Below are 16,467 nucleotides of genomic sequence, written 5' to 3'. Positions count from 1 at the left end.
ATGGAGCAAGAACAGTTTACTATAATTGAAGAAGAAACAGGTGTAGTTCTCAATATTTTTTCTTTCTGTGTTAGAGTAATGGGTGTAGTTGGCAGTTAATGAAATTTCATTAGAAGTAATTTTGGTTCTATCAATCTGCATACAGAAATTTGCCCAGAATTTGACTACCTTGCTATATAACATGTAGATACTGTATAATGCAGAATTTAAATTTTCTTGGTGATAAAACTCCAGTAGTCCTTATGTCTGAGTGTGAAATAATTTCCTTCTATGCTCTTTATCTTTTCTTCAGCCAAAGCAAATTTCAGGTTATTTAGAAAGATTTTGTATTTTGAGATACTGCCATGTTAACTGTCTATGGAGGGAACAAGTGTGCTGTACTAAGGGAAATCTGAGCAAGTACTTAATTAATGAAAGTGTGCTGTGTTGAGGTTTCAACATTCTGTGACTAAAAATATTTTGACTTGTAGTTCTAGTCGTAAGCATTACTTTTTCTAATTCTGTATTTACTATTTGAGATGGGTTATTCTTCAAGGATATGGTTTTAATTGTTTTTTTTTTTTTGAGTTGAGAAATTAGACACTCTACACGTGTGGCTATGAAGTACGTTTATCAGGTGTTTCCAGAATTATATGTTTTTGATATCTTGCTATATTTACAGAGAGAGAGAGAGAGAAAGAGCAATATCTCAGTAAGCTGTGACATTGCAAAAGAAAATAATCTAGTAAAATTTTTTGTATAAATAAGATAGCTTTAAAAACCTTGATGACACATTAGCAACATAATGAAGTCTCAACATCTCCTTTCTCCACTAGCAAAGATTACATGCCTGCATATCTTGTGTTGTGTGTCTTTTTCAATTCTTCTTTCCCCATTGGATTTATCTGGATATCAATTTCTTGAATTTTATGAAAGTCACCTGATTATTGTTTTAGAGGAATTCAGAAGTAATTCTTCCCATGACCACAACTCATGGAATAACCTAAAATCCCACTGAGATCATGGGGACATACATACATAATTAAATTTATAAGCACATATTTTTATAGAGCTTTTTGTTGAATTGATTCTTCCTAGTATTTTTTTTTATACATATATATGCAGCCCTCCAAAGTGGCCAGGGATGATATTACCTTTGTGAACTGCTGAACCTTGTAACATCCAGAAATGGATATTCCCTTTGTCTTTAAGCTCTTAGTGATGTTGTGCCAGTGCCACTTGCAACATCTTGAAAATGAAGCAAAACAAATATTAAATTCATTGGATTATTTTCTTCCCTTTTGGCTTTTCTTTCATACCAGAAAACTTTTGCTTTAATAGCTATCTGTAATAACTGTAAGCTATGGTAGATATTTGCAGAAACAGAAGCAATGATCCCTCACTAATTCATAATGTGAAGAGGAAACCAAAATCCTTTCTAAAATTTTCTCATCTTCTAGATTCAAATTTGCCCATGTATGCCAGAATACTCTGGTATTTTTTCTCTGCTGATAAATAAAGATGGAGGTACTCTAGAATTCTTTTTATTTATTTATTTATTCTTTATTTAAAACTGTCCTTGTATTCAGTTTTTCTTATGGGCCATTATAACAAAACACAGATTTGTTTTCTGTCACTGCTAAGACTTTTAGGTAGGTAAATACAAAGAATAACTGCAGTAGCATCTTTTTTCCTCCTTCTAATGAGTATTGTGCAGAAAGATCTGAAAACTACTCATTCATGAACTTGCCTGTCTGGACAGAACTGTTGAAATTACCAATGACATAGATAGTCCCATGCCTTTTAAGATTTTTTTTTATGTACTTTTGTAGCTGCCTTATGTGAAAACTGTCTCAGTCTGGGAGCAATCTTGATCTACTTGCAGTATTGTAAATTATCATTGATAGATTAAGAGATTAACACCTCAAAATTAGATGGATTTAGTTTTGAATTCATAGTAATGTTATTTCTTTGCAGTCAATAATTAGATAATAACTCTTTACCAATACAGGGCTTCAGTGTATGCTTTCACAGGATCAAAACTCATCATGTATTTAGTTATACACAGTGTCATGTTCTCTTTAATAGAATACTTTACAGTTACTGTTGGCTATTGGTCACTTGGGTCACTGAAGACCTTATCAGAAATTTCAAATATTAGGAATTTTAAAAAGTAATAATTTTGGAGTATATGTTCAGTGATTTCTTTAGACTGACATTATATTGGCTTCAGCTGATGCTTATGAAATTAATAGGATTTTTTGTAAAATTTCCGATATGTTTAGAATTGCTATAGGCAAGGAAAAAAATATTTCCTTACTCTCCTTCAACAGAGGAAGATGAAAACGTGACACATTATTTGCTTTATATGCAAACAATCCAAAAGATAAACATGAATTAAAGTTGATGCTGTGAACACAAGCTACAGGAAGATGGACAACATTTTGGCACAAACTTTTTTTTTCCATGTCTGGTATCCACAAGACTTCAATGCATTATACAGATTTTTATACAAGTATCTGTAGCTTAGGAACCTGCTGATGTTGGCAACATTGAGCATTAGTACATAAAACTGAGAAAACCAGTATATATTAATATAATAGAAACCAGAAAACTGGTTATTATATTAATAGGAACTTCTTGATTTGTGGATGAAGAGAAGCAACACCTCAAAGAAGTAGTGTATTTTTAGTTTCCTGTCCCACCTTCAATTTTTTCTTTATTTTTTGAGGAAAAAGATTTAGAAAACATTTTTTTTTCTGTATTATTTCTTCTTCCTTTTCAAGAAAGTCAGAATTATTATAAAGTTGTCCATGAATTGTGAATTTCTATTTCTGCTTGTATTCTGTGATACAAAAATGAAAGCAACCAATAATATATCACTTTAATTTGCTATCAAAAAACTTTTTCTGCAGTACTTAAAACCAAAAATTAGGTAGATGTATTTCATGAAGTGTAGTGGAAACTTATTCTTCAGAGTGTATGTGGATTACCAGAGGAAGAATTATTGTTTCTCATATCCATAGCTATATGGTTGGCTAGAATCAGGTACTGACTAATGCTTTCTGAATGCTTCAAGAGTTTTGCTTGAGATGACCATTTATATGCAATGTAAATGTATATCCAAAGTGTCATTACCCTGGTAACGCTTGTCATATAATCATGGAGAGATGCAAAAGCAAATTAACTATGTCATACAGAATAGCTAATAAACAGTGTACAATCAAAATGGATATTAATTCACAATCTGAAATAGATTGCCTAAAGTGTTTTTCAGGAGCTCATGGTAGCAAAGACAGAAATTATAGCTTTTGGTCATTTAAAAGGAAAATGTATATATATTTTTTAAAGATTTTTTTATTCAATGCATTTTGGAGACTTATAGAAAGAATTCTAAGATTTAAGATACAATGTGTGTGCATAAGATATACCTAGATGAGTTCAAGTAATAGCTATTTGCATCTGACATAAACTCCACATCACTAAATTATGCCACAAGAGAGTCTGAAGTATTATAAGTAAATCTCATAACAAGAACCTGATATCTTTGGATTCTGTTTACTAATCCACAGAATGAACATATGAAACCTGACCTGACATTTGAATTAATATAAGGTCTTTTTTTTCTTTTTCAGTGTAATTATGCCAGAAGCATGACTATTAAAATAGGCATAGTAATTGCACAACTGTATTTCATTCTGTGGACTGTGTTCTTGAGGTAGTGTTTTTTTTTGTTTTGTTTTATGTGAAGGATTATATCATCCACTTAAGGAAATAGTGAGATCATTTATGTCTTAAAGTTCTTCAATAGCGTGATAAAAAATGCATTTTAGTTTGTATGGTTTAAGTTGAACAATGCTGCAATTATATTTAGAGCCAGTACACAGTTCATACTCTGTTTTTAGTTACTTCTCTTTACAATATATGCATCTTCTTACGTAAACAAAATCAACAGAATAAAGATGTTTGAGCTGTTCTGTTTTAAACAAGTATAAAACAAGTGAAGTCTCCCTTAAATCTAGAGTATACAGTATTAATTATTCACCAGCAAAAGAGTGATCATAATTGCATATGAAACACATTTGTTTACATTTCATAATAAAGATAACACAATATTCTAATCAATTAATTTGGATTAGTAAATGTAAGTACAGATAGTAGGAAACTGAAGATGAAGTTGGACTGAAAATCTTCATTACTTGCCCCTGGAACTAGTTTAAATCATCAGAATGTATATTAAAAGTCTCATTTCAGAGGAAAGTGTTGGTGAAAAATGTGGTAAAAATGACAGAACTTGAGTTATGCTCAGTTATCTCTGTTTCTCACAGTAAGGACATAGCAGAACTAGTAGTCTACTTCCTTTATAGATGCATTCTGTTCATTGCAGCACAGGATTAAGTCAAAACTTCTGACTGTTCACTGATTTTACAGACAAGGAAGAATGAAAACTTTGTAGTTTCTGTCAAAGGCTGTCTCAATGGTGTTTTAGGCCTTCTTTATAGTCCTTGGAATCTACTGTAATAAAATTTCAAATTTCTATTTTTTTAGAATGCAAATTAAGCTAGAATCAAGCACAATATTGTATAGTGGACAAGTAATTGTAGAGTTTTAGATATGTTTATGTCTGACAAGAATGTTTACAGTTGCATGTGATAACACAAGTAGAGGAGACAGTCCAAACATGAGACTTAAATAAGAAAACCATTTACTGCATATTTTCCTAACCAATTGGTCAGATACATTGCTGGTCTGATGAGGTATGGCAAGGTATAGCAATTCCAGTAGCCTATAAGTAATTGTTAATTACCATGGAAAACTATAGGCTAGCACAAAGAAATAATTGTTCTCAGACTTTTGCATCTGGATGTTGAAAGTATTTCTACCTAGTTTGCATGATCCATTCTTAGATCATTCCTGGATCGCTTTTCTTTTAACTACATCCTTGTATAATTCTATTTTATATAATTCTTACTGAATTAAAATATGCCATTATTTGTTGTTTCGTTACATACTGAGGCTTTAAGTGAACTTCTGCTGGGTATTAAGTTGGGAAGGTTGGTAAATTGCATGTTTAAATATTAAATCTCATGAGATGTTTGGAAAGGGAACGTTACAAAGGGAGGAAGTTAAATGTTTGGTATAGTATTCTCTTGCTGGCATCTTATTACATATAGTAAATGGTATTTCTTGCTCATTTTGCTCTGAGAGGCCAAATAATGCTGGTTGGAAAGTATAACAGACATTGTTTATATGTGAAATTGTTATTCATATACACTATTTTGCCAGAGAGCCTCTGTTAGGCTTTGTGGTGTCTAGCTATAGAATAATGCACATGCACATATATCAAGATGGTGTGGAAGATTCATTACATGCAGGAGATCATGGATGTGTAGTTTAGTATTTGTTTCAGCAAAGCGCTTACATATGTGAATTATTACATCTCAGCTAACCAAAGCAAGGGATTCAGGCATACATTAAAGTGCTTTACTGAATTAAGAACTAAACAAGTTATTCCAAACAATCCCCTTTAGAACTCTGTTGTGGGTCTGCTGAGTTTTTCTGAGTAGCTGAATCCTGAGCTGTTAGTGAATCTGCATTTTATAGAATATCCATTTAGAGCATGCTTTATTCATCTCAATCTATTTATTTCTCCTTTTTTTTTTTTTTAAATTGACTTAACTACATTACCTAGAATCTGAGACTTCTGAAGAATGTGGTCGTCTCTGTGGAAAAAACTTTTGTCTTCTGTTCCCATGTGCAGACATTTGCTGCAATACTAAAGAAACCTATTTTTTTTCTATGAAGTTCCAAATACAATCATCTTGTAATCCTCTCTACTATCCCTACTGTAACATTCTCAGTGCAAAACTGACAGTTCTGTTTTAAAGGGATAACATTTGTGCATTGAGTTCTGTTAAGGCTTAAGCTCAGTCACAGGAGTTTCCCCTTATGAGCTGTTGAAATATTTTTTTAAGGATTTTTAACACTGAAGTTCAGTCTGGTGCATTTATAAATGCCTTAGAAAACTCAAGTTCTTATTCTGCCATCCTACATCATTAGACATTCATATCTTGAAAAAACACGTAGGATTTTAAGTCTTTTGGGACTGGTTATTGAAAAAGGCTTTAACTTGCGTTGTGAATGACAACTGTATGTTGTCAGGAAGCTTAAAGGAATATTTGGAAATGTGTTGCCCTCATTCATATACATATATACAAATACACTGCGTGAGCTCCTGGCCTTCCTCTAGTTAAGAACAAAAAAGGATGGAATGGGGAAATGCAGCAGTTATCCCCAGACTTTTTATTATATGGCTCTGATTGTCAGCCTCTGATGAAGGAGAATATTTTATTTTTGAATAATAACAAAGTTAGCTCCAGTTTGTGGTCTGTCTTTTCTGTATTTGTGCTTTCCAGTCGACTTAATAATATGAGACAACAAAACCATGACGGAAATTTACTCAGTGTGGAGGATAATGACAAAAGATAAATTAATATCATCTTAAAATTAATAATTTACATTTTATTTGCTAGAAATAAACAGAACTACATATTCAGTATGTCAGATAGAAAGTTATGTGTTTTTGACTCAAGAATATCTGCTCTTGTTCTTGTAGATTTTCTCTTCCCTGACTACTAGAGAAAACTTATGCAAATAAGAAATAGGTGGAACATACTATAAATTATAGTAAACCATCTCAAAGTTATTTTTGGTTACGGATTTGCATGAAAGGTTCCAGTGAGTTATCATTCTGTGCAAACATGGTAGAAGTGTCTTGCAAAGCTGTAGATAAATGTTGGAACTGAATATGATTTCCAGGAAACACTACATTTAAGGCTACATGTTACAATGTTCCTTAAGCTTCCAGATGCAAAAAGTGCTCATCATACTCTTATATGTTAGTTGTATACTGTTATATGTTAGTTGTAGCGTGACACTTATTCATGATTCCAATGTGCCTATTTTGAAGCGTGTACCTCGTCCCAGTTTTGTCAAAAACAAGCCCACAAAACTTGACCAGCCTGAAAATGACTTAATTGCAATTGCCCTGAAGTAGGTATGCAGTTGTTTTCAATTATTTTTATAAATAAATGGAAAAATCCCTAGGCAGTTCATCTACTCTATTAACTTAATCTCCAAGAATTAAATTAACCGAGTATATATTTAATAGTTTTCCTTTCACTGTGAAAAATAAATGGCTGAATTTTCCATAAAGGGAGAGTTTGGTCTGAATACTGTCTGCTGAAACATCTGTGGTACAAATAGGTGAGCACTAAGCATTTGCCTTAGGTAAGACAATATCAAACTTAAGGTTTAATCTTCATCATTTACTCATGCTATCAAGACTTACAGGCACAAAAATTCATGGAAGTGAATTTAATCCTGTGTGCGAACTTGGTTTTGGTTACATTATCCTTCTACTCTGCCATTCTTGTGGTTGTACTGGCAGGAATTTTGATTAGGGACCACAGAATCTAAACGGAGAGTATGAACAGTTGTAGATTTCTGCTGCTATCTTGAGTATAATTTGAATCTGATTTTATAGTTTATATTCCATTAACCTTTCAGAAGGTTTTGTTCTTGTTCACCTTTCAGAAATGTATTTAAAACGTTATTGATTGCAAATTTTCTTCCCTATTTCCACCACATTCCTGATGTGGATACCCCATTCCTGGAGTTGTTTAAGGCCAGATTGGATGGGGCCCTGGGCAACCTGATCTAGTTCTAGATCTAGTTCTAGCTGGTGACCCTACCTGTGTCAGGGGGGTTGGATCTCTCTTCCAACCTAAGCCATTCTGATTCCTACACTGTAGTTTCAGTACTCCTTGCATTTTTTTTCTATGTGGAATTGGGAATTTATCAGTAGTGTCATGCTGTTGTGTGGAAAGTAGAGATTAACGTAGTTTAAAGCTCTCTAAAAAGGGTTCAGACTTTTAGCAAAGGAAGAAATTCTGAACTGTACTATGTCTATACTGGGGACATCCAACATCCAGTAGCTAAGTTGATCTTGCTTTAATAGAAAATCTGTGTTCTTGGCATAGCTGTTTATGGGTGTATGAGATGTGGGCAGCACACACAACGCACCAGAGATTTATCCAAAGTAACAATACTTTCCTCATCCTATCTGCCAGAAGAGTCTCTTTAAAAAGCTGCTCTATTTCAGAGAGCACTAGGAATTCCCTTTTCTTTGCTCCCTAAGTGAGGAGAATATTTGCCAAGAGTAAAGGGACTTGTTAGATGCTTTGTGAAATCATTTTTTCCTTTTTTTATATGATGTTTGTTTGTAGCATCTTGTATGTTATTCAGTGGAATCCCATCAAAATGAGCTTTATCTGCTCTTCTTGGGCTATATATCTAAGTTATCATGGATTTCATGCTGGGAAGTACACAGCATCTATAAACAGACTGAGAGTGTTCAGAATAATAGAAATAAAAAATGGGTGACAGAACTCGTTCCATAAAAAGCATGGTGGAAACTTAGCAGAACTATCATTATTATGATTGTAATAACTATGATAGCATTTTTTCAATATTTTGATTTGTCTGAGCAACCAGAACCAAATTTGTCTAAAATATTCATATACTTACACAAACAGCATGAGAAATTTGTGAGTATGGAGATATTAGCACTGTATCTGATAATACTGAGTTTTTGGCTAAAAATGATTCTGGCTGACTAAGAACGTTTTGACATATGGCACCCCATTTTGAAAAAAACTGTTTTATTTAGGCTGACCTAAATTCTCCTTAAAAGGTTATGTATGGAAGCTAGAGATGAGCCAAACATCTGAGGATGCCTTTGTGGTACATCATGTTAGTGCAATTTCAGACAGAGAAATGCATTTGGCCCTATGTTTGCATGCATCAGGAGTGACATTTAATAAGCCATTAGATCAATGTAAGTAGTGGAATTCTTATACAAATATATGCTAAATGCAGTATACAGTTACTCTGAAACTCAAAAATCTTTGCTTGTGCTCCACTTGCCTAAAAATAAATGCTAAACAATTTTGAAAGTTCATAATAAAATCCTCACATACTCCCCCCATATTAGCAGACATGACTAAATTGAAGGTACTCCATTTTTGGTCACATAGAAGCAAGCACGTATGAAATCTTTCTCTTCTCTTCATAGTCTTCACAAATGTTTCTCCAAATTGTGTCCCCTTTCCGTAAAGAGAGCTGACAGTCATTAATTGGTGCCAACCAGCCAGAGCAAGTGCTTCAGTTGACAAGTACTGAACCTTTAGGGAAATTACTTTTGTAGGAAAGAAATTTGCTAAATTCAGCAACAGGACTTTGGTAATTCCTCTTAGATGTGCTCTCTGTTGCCACTTATTCTTTTCCAAAAATACACTGTGTTAACAGTAGGAACAACTGCTTCAGAGGGGTGTTCAGGAGCCCACCACGGTCTCTTAGGAAAAGAAGTTCTTCACTCCAGTGCTCATATTTCTGACTTACAGACTACTGTCCAGATTAAGAAGAAAATGTAATAAATATTTCAGCATTCATTGTTACCATATTCTGTATTTTTACATATAAATCATTTTTTATAGGCTATGCCATTAATTGAACGGTCTGAAATAACATGCAGATTTGTAGAACACAATCTAGAGATAACTTTACAACATTTAGTGAGAAATAGATGGGTAGACACCTGGTTTAGTTCACAGCTTTTTAAACATCAGAACGTTTAATAGCCATAAGGGAATAGTAACGTAAAACAAGCCATACAAGTATGTTAAAAACTCTACCAGTGAACTATTTTTTTTCCTACTAATGAATGGATTTAGACTTCCTAAAAGAAAGTAGCTCAACAAAACATTTGTCTTTTCCTCCTTTCTCCAGAGTGACTTATTAATGGGTTGTTGAGTGGCAAGAGAACCTGGCCTTAGTTCCTACATTTATGTTTAATCAAGTGCTAACAGTATCTACAAGACCCAGAACTACTCACAGGAACTACTCCGTTCGAAGTGCACTTGCCCTCTGGAAGAGAGTGGATTATTAAATTAGAGCCACAGGCCGAGTTATGATGCTGTCTGAATTGGAAAAGGTGTATAACAAAATCATTTAATAAGATTGCAAGAAGGAACTTTTTTTGCATAATTCTTTTTTAGATGTGTAAATTTATAGTTACTCGTTTAAACTGATCCTATGATACGTTAATTGAATGTGAAAATTATTAATTGCTTCCCTTCTGAAAGTGCAGAAGAGACTTGATGGTTGCAGATTTCGGTTTGGTTTTAAAAAGTGCTATGCAAGCATTTGTTTGGTTTTAAATCTGAGGAAAAAAGATACTGGTAGAAACACAGGATCTTAGAGGCTGGTCTGTAAAACTTTAATCCATGAAAAGTAGTGGATCCTGCACTGGCACAGTCTGTGTGATCGTGTAGTGTAATGCAACTTTCACAGCATTCCTGTCTGCTGTGTTTTGCTTACCAGTGGAATGCCAGGCCATTTCTAGTCTATATTCAGCAACTTCTGCATAGAGTTATTCAGTGGCAGTTCTGGTGAAAGTATCCTAGTGACTGTAATCTAACTTAGCCACAGCCTTGGAAGCAGCTTGAATGCTAGCAATCAAGACTGAACAGTGCCAGCAAACTCAACTAGTGTGGCGTTATTAGCATCTTCATGGTGTCTCTAGAAGTCAGTGTAATATTAAATTAGTCCTGCATTGCTGAAGTGTTCTTTACCCTTCTTAATGTGAAGTAACTGATGTATTGTATTCATGTCATACATTGTTCATGGCAGACAAAAAAACCAAAAACTGTTTCAGTGCTTCATGAATACATTTTTTTCATCATAACTGGTTGTAATGTTTTAGGAACATTCCGCTGCGTTAAGTAGAAACATAGGGAAGGTCTCTGACGTGAGGAAAAAAGCATACAAAAATCTGGATCAACTAACAAAATGTAGAGCTTAAAAAAAAAAAATCCTAGACTATTCTGGAATTGAACAGTAAATTTCTCCTTGAAAGATAACTTGAGACTTAGATTTTCTTATCCTACAATGCATTAGTCTGGATTGCAATCTCAATCAGAATTTGAACATACGAATATTTTAAAGTATTTAGAAATTCCATTGCATTTCACCTGTGTGAACTGTACTAATTTCAGAAAAGTGAAAGTAATGATTTTATGTAAATATGTCATTGGCTGATCTGTTACATTATCCTCCACAACTGCTCCAATATGTGCTGCTGATGTGATTTTCTGTGATAGCACTGTTAATAAATTAGGCGCATTGCCTCTTGATGGCAGTGTATTTCCTTCTTCAAGTTCATAGGCCTTACAGAACATTTACATCTTGTTACAGCCAGTGCAGCAGTTTGTGCCCTAATAAATCAGAGGAGCTTTGCAGAGATGATCTTGACAGTAATGAATCTTTCTGTTGGCATTTTCACTTCACAGACACAAATAATGAAGCAAAACTGCCCCATCTGGCCACTCAGTAAGAGTCAAATCACAGTGGGAAGCTGTTTTGTCAAGCATGACAAAGGTCATTGTGTGCAGCAGGAGTGAGCGATAGCAGGTTGTGCTGTGAGTGACAGTGTAGAATGAAGCCATTTATGGGCTTTTATCATTATAATTATATTTATTAGCTGTGCAGCCAAGGTTTTCCCCGCCCTTCTACCAGCTCTGTGTGCTCTTACATCAAGAGCTACCTTAACTGATTTCTGCAGATTTACTGGGAGAGATGTTGGTTGGTTATTGCAAAGAAATTGATTCAATCAACTCAGTCAACCATTAAAGTGGTATTATTACGGTCTCAGAATTTCTTTTTAAAAGAACCTCTGCAAATTTTCTTCCTTGAAAGTGCAAATGCTGGCAAATGTTGTTGCATACCATTTATAAGCAAATAGATAAAGGGAGTTCACTCCATTTTAGGAACATACGGCAGAAATGCAGAAAATGTCATCTCCAATTGGACAGTGGGTCCTTCAAGCCTACTGCTTAGCCTTTGGCAGTATGTAAGCAGGTGCTCATTGCACCTGCACTATAAAATCTTCAGCTCTTAGGTCTGGCTTCATTTTCATGCTATTCATTTATCAATGAAGTGCTATCACAGAACTTGGATACAAACGAAGTATCAAGATTTTCTCTGTGCCATTTGCAGGGGCCTGCCCATGCTGTAGACCAGCTCTACTTTAACAAAGTGTTAAAGAATCTATTTTAATTATTAGAATCTATTTTAAGCTCTCTACCATATTTCTTACATTCTTACTTTCACCTACTTGATATTACTGTTATTTCTGATTTCTTCCTTTTCTAAGGTGAAGTATTTTCTCCCAGCTTAATTTACTGAATGGAGTTTCTACATTGCATCAGACAATAGACCTGAATAAAAGGCTTTCTTCTGCTGGAGAGTTGTTCAAGATAGCTCCTATTTATTTTCTTCCTTTTTTTTTTTTTTTTCCTCATCTGGTTAATGCTCTTTTCAGTAGCAATCCAGCCCTGCAAAAAATGGCATGGTAAGTAAAAGTAATTGCAGCGGAGAGACTTTGAATAGCTGATGTTTCTAACAGCTCCACCAGGTGACATTAAACAGATGTCACCCAGATCCCCCCAGTGGCACACTGCTCTTCTTTTGTTCTTCCGTGCAATGTTTTGAAATGTTTGTCAGTGCCTATATTCACTGTTCTACCTAGGCTTTTTTTTTCCCTCTAATTCTGAAATGCTGTTGTTTCAGAAGTCACAACTCAGCAGGAAATTCAAAAGCTATCGGAGAAGGAAGTTAGTCAGTGTTAATTTCTGAAATATGACAAACTTTGAACTAATTCTTCCTTCACCTAGAGTATGCATTTCTATCTTCTATTTACATAATGATTTTTACCCAGGAAAGTTCATGTTTACTTTATGAACTACATATTTAGGTAACATTAATCCATGACAAGAATGTAGATAATCAATCTATGCCAATGCTACAGACCAGGATTTTTTTATTTTTAAGAGAAAGTATAAAAATGATTTTTTCAGTTGTAATTTTACAAGGGTAATTTCACACAGAGAGAATGCAACTGTCTCAATACAAATCTGTCTAGAATATGCACACGGTAACTGCTTGTTGAAAGTACCAAATGATCCAGAATAACCACAGATAAGTAGAGACTCAGTTTTATTTTCCTAACCTTCATAATTTTACATAATGGTATTATTATTAACAGCCTGAGGCACAGACCAGTGCTATAAAAACTGAACTCATATCTTGTACTTTTTATCCTTACAAGAGGTTGTGTTTTTTTGGGTTTTTTTTTTCCTCTTTTATTATCTGCAGTATTCCTTTTTTTCCATCTTCCAAGCACAGAACTATACATAATGAAAACATATATTTGGTCCTAAAATAGGAAGGAAGGTCAAGAAAAAGCAGCTTGGGTCAAATGCTGGTCAGAAATTCTTCTGGGTTTGCTGGACTGAATTGACAGCTAGAGCCACTAAAGGAAGGGGGAGGAACAAAGAACAACCAGGTCAGTAAAGGCAACGATAGTAATGGGAAAGAGAAGGAGCCTGAAGAAGCAGTTTAAAGTAAGATGAAAGGTTATGAAAAGTGAAGCTGTGAAAATGGTGGAAAGGAGCAGTCAGTGAGTCTGGCTGTGAAAAAGTATTCAGAAGAATGTGCCAGAACATGCACTCTGAAACTCTAACCAGATTCACAATCTATGTATCTACTTGACAAATACATAGCTTTTCTATGAAATATCATAATGCTTTGAAATTCATCTGTATAATAGGAGACAGCTTTATTTTAGAGTTTTAACTGTAGAACAATATCTACAGCTGTTTGAAAATGTCTACATGGTTCTAGAAATCTATGTACTGTGCTGTAGAGGAAAGCAGCAATTCCCTGCTGGTCCTTTCAGATCTGAGAGTAAATCATCATGTTTGGTTAAGAGTAAAATACCCTATCTAAACCCTGTGTTTTTTTTCTGTCCTGTCAGGAGTACCTCTGTACTCTATTCTAGTCTCTCACTGTGATAGCTGTGGACTTTAACTGAAGTTTGAGTGGTAAAGCAGAAGTCATTTTCTTTCCCAGTAAGTAGCCAGCAGGATCTGACATTAACACTGTCATATTTTCATATTAAGAGAAACACATCTAATTTTCCATTCAGCTAGTGTCGGGATTGCTGTCCTTTTTAAAAGCTAAATTATCACTCTGCTGGCTGTTAGTGTTAATTATATTGTTAATGGGTCACACTTTTATGCCTTACCCCCCAAAAATTGAAGAAGTTGCAACGGTGTTGAGGCAATAATGTGCACGCATTAATCTTACCAAATGAGAAGACAATAGTCAAAGCACAGGATGGAACAGGGAGGTTCATTATTTCTACAAGTTCTTATGCTGCTGCTATCTTTCTGTCTAGTTGTTGCTGCAATCAATAGCCAAATAAGCAATAAAGTCATAGGCTAGTTCAGCAACAGTTGAACCAGACAGGCCACCAAAAAAAAAAAAAAGTTGCTTAGAGAGTCATTTTCTTTATGGAAGCAGGAAAAATAGGCACAATATATAAATAATTAAAATAATATAATAAAAACCCATGCATTGCATTATCAAAGGATGAGGGGGATAGACTGATAAGGCCCTGAGTACTAGCTAATGACACAATATAGAAAGTTTATAAGAAAATAGTTGAAAGAATAAAACTGTAAAATTTTATTTGTAAAAATAAAATGCCTCTGGAGATTATTTGCATAACACTGCAAACCTCTTGCTGATCATTCTTCTTGAGCCACCTCTATTCCACTCAGTTATTTTGATAAAGATAAAAAATAAAAATAAAATTAAAGTATTCAGATATAGTCCAGGTGGTATTACTGGTGAAGAGTCTTAATAATACATGTGAAAGAAGAAATGCATTTCAGTGAGATTGAGATGCAGGTGGATGACATCTTTGGAAAGTAACATCTAAGAATTAGGGAATTATCTCCATATGTGCAGTTCAGATAGGAAATCGTATATTTCATTACAGAAGAAAATGTGAAACTTTAAAGGAAAAATTGTTTTTATTCAGCTGCGATAGTGAAAGCCTTCCTGCTCAACCTGCTGCAGGAAATCTTCAGCAATCAGACTCAGTGATCACCAGAATTTCCTTCCAACCTCTCTGATTCAAAGATTGTGTGAATGTGCTTGATGAGTACAGTGGAAGTGTTATGTGTACTAAGTTTTCTAATACTTTTGTTACATAGATTACATAGGGTAAAACTCAGTCAGAGGATCTGGACAACCTTCTCCCTCTTTAAGAACAAGAATCAAATGTACAAATCCTAGGCTACTTACATCCATTTTGGGCTTTATCCTTTTGTTGTTGTTTTATTTCTATTTATTTATTTTTCTTTGATTGCTTTACATGAACGTTGACGGGTTGAATCATTATGCTTTAAACTGCTGACTTGACAGATGTTTATCAGTGGGTTTTATTTTGTCCACTTTTTGATGGATGTCACGACCAACTTTCACTAGCTTTGTGTGTGTGTGAAATACAGGCAAGAATACTTCTGTAGTTTTTCTGTCACATCAATAACTTTGCTGATATACAAGCTGCTTTTCATACTGCAACATACAGTGGTGGCCTGCACGAAGTGTATGGATGAACTGGTACTTCTTCCATCAGCAGTGGAATAAGCTGTTTAGGAAGTGGCTATGTAAATTTACGGGTGCTTGGTTATTGGTTTTTGGTATGCTTGTTTTTCTTAGTCCTTTCGGTTACAAAGTTGAAAGGAACAACGAGTGAGTGAAAGGAGTGCGTGAATGAGTAGCATCAGTATTGTGTCAGTTGCTTTTGCTTATATCTGTTTCAACTCTTACTGAAGTGTTGAAATTTGTTGACTGAAACCCTGAGAATTTAATTTCTCTTATTCCGAAAATAAGTACACTAGTGCCTTAGTAAAATAACATAATGTCAATTTTAGTTCTTTAATACTACTTTTCCCAAAGTATTTTAGATCAAAGCAATTCTCAATCTTTGTTGTCACATATTGTTACTTGTATCATAGGCTAAATCAGATACTTACAAGTTACTGATTTGGGTCACAGGTGAACATATTTCTTATCAGTATTATAAAAGAAAAGTTCAGGGTAACCTTTCAGTGAATTTTTGCTTTAAAACATCATTGACAAAAGGAAGAGTATTAATTTAGATAAAAAGAAAGGAAGCAAAAAAAAAAGGGGTGGGGGGTGGGGCAGCACACTTTAGGTTGTGTAATAAGAAACAAAATGATTTCATTATACATAAATTAATTCATTACCACACATTTTTCATCTTTGTTTCTTCTGTGTTGATTGCTTGTATTATTTTTAGTCTCTTGAATGAAATACATATGTAAGAAACTCTACAGCTTGGCAGCATTATGTGAAGTGAATTAAAGCCATGTCATGGAATGGTGCTATTAATTGGGTGGAGATTTTTCTAGAGGAAATTATATTGATTCTAAACTTGATCCTGCTCTCACTTGCCTTAACAGTCACATTCCTTAGCAGTCACGTTTTGTACCC

The 16,467-nt window shown here is 34.3% G+C and overlaps 1 protein-coding gene across 1 annotated transcript in view; it reads left to right on the top strand.

The window, feature by feature from the left end:
* The window catches only part of CACNA2D3 (calcium voltage-gated channel auxiliary subunit alpha2delta 3), a 392,330-nt gene that overhangs the window by 198,027 nt on the left and 177,836 nt on the right, over nt 1–16,467 (top strand). The gene's annotated exons all lie outside the window — the stretch shown is intronic.

Source organism: Cyrtonyx montezumae, unplaced genomic scaffold, assembly GCF_038088225.1.
Source record: "Cyrtonyx montezumae isolate F1298 unplaced genomic scaffold, pur_monq_1.0 scaffold_6, whole genome shotgun sequence".
In the NCBI taxonomy this organism is placed as follows: Eukaryota; Metazoa; Chordata; class Aves; order Galliformes; family Odontophoridae; genus Cyrtonyx; species Cyrtonyx montezumae.
The sequence above is the reverse complement of the archived record's forward strand: the minus strand, read 5'-3'. Positions and strand labels throughout refer to the sequence as shown.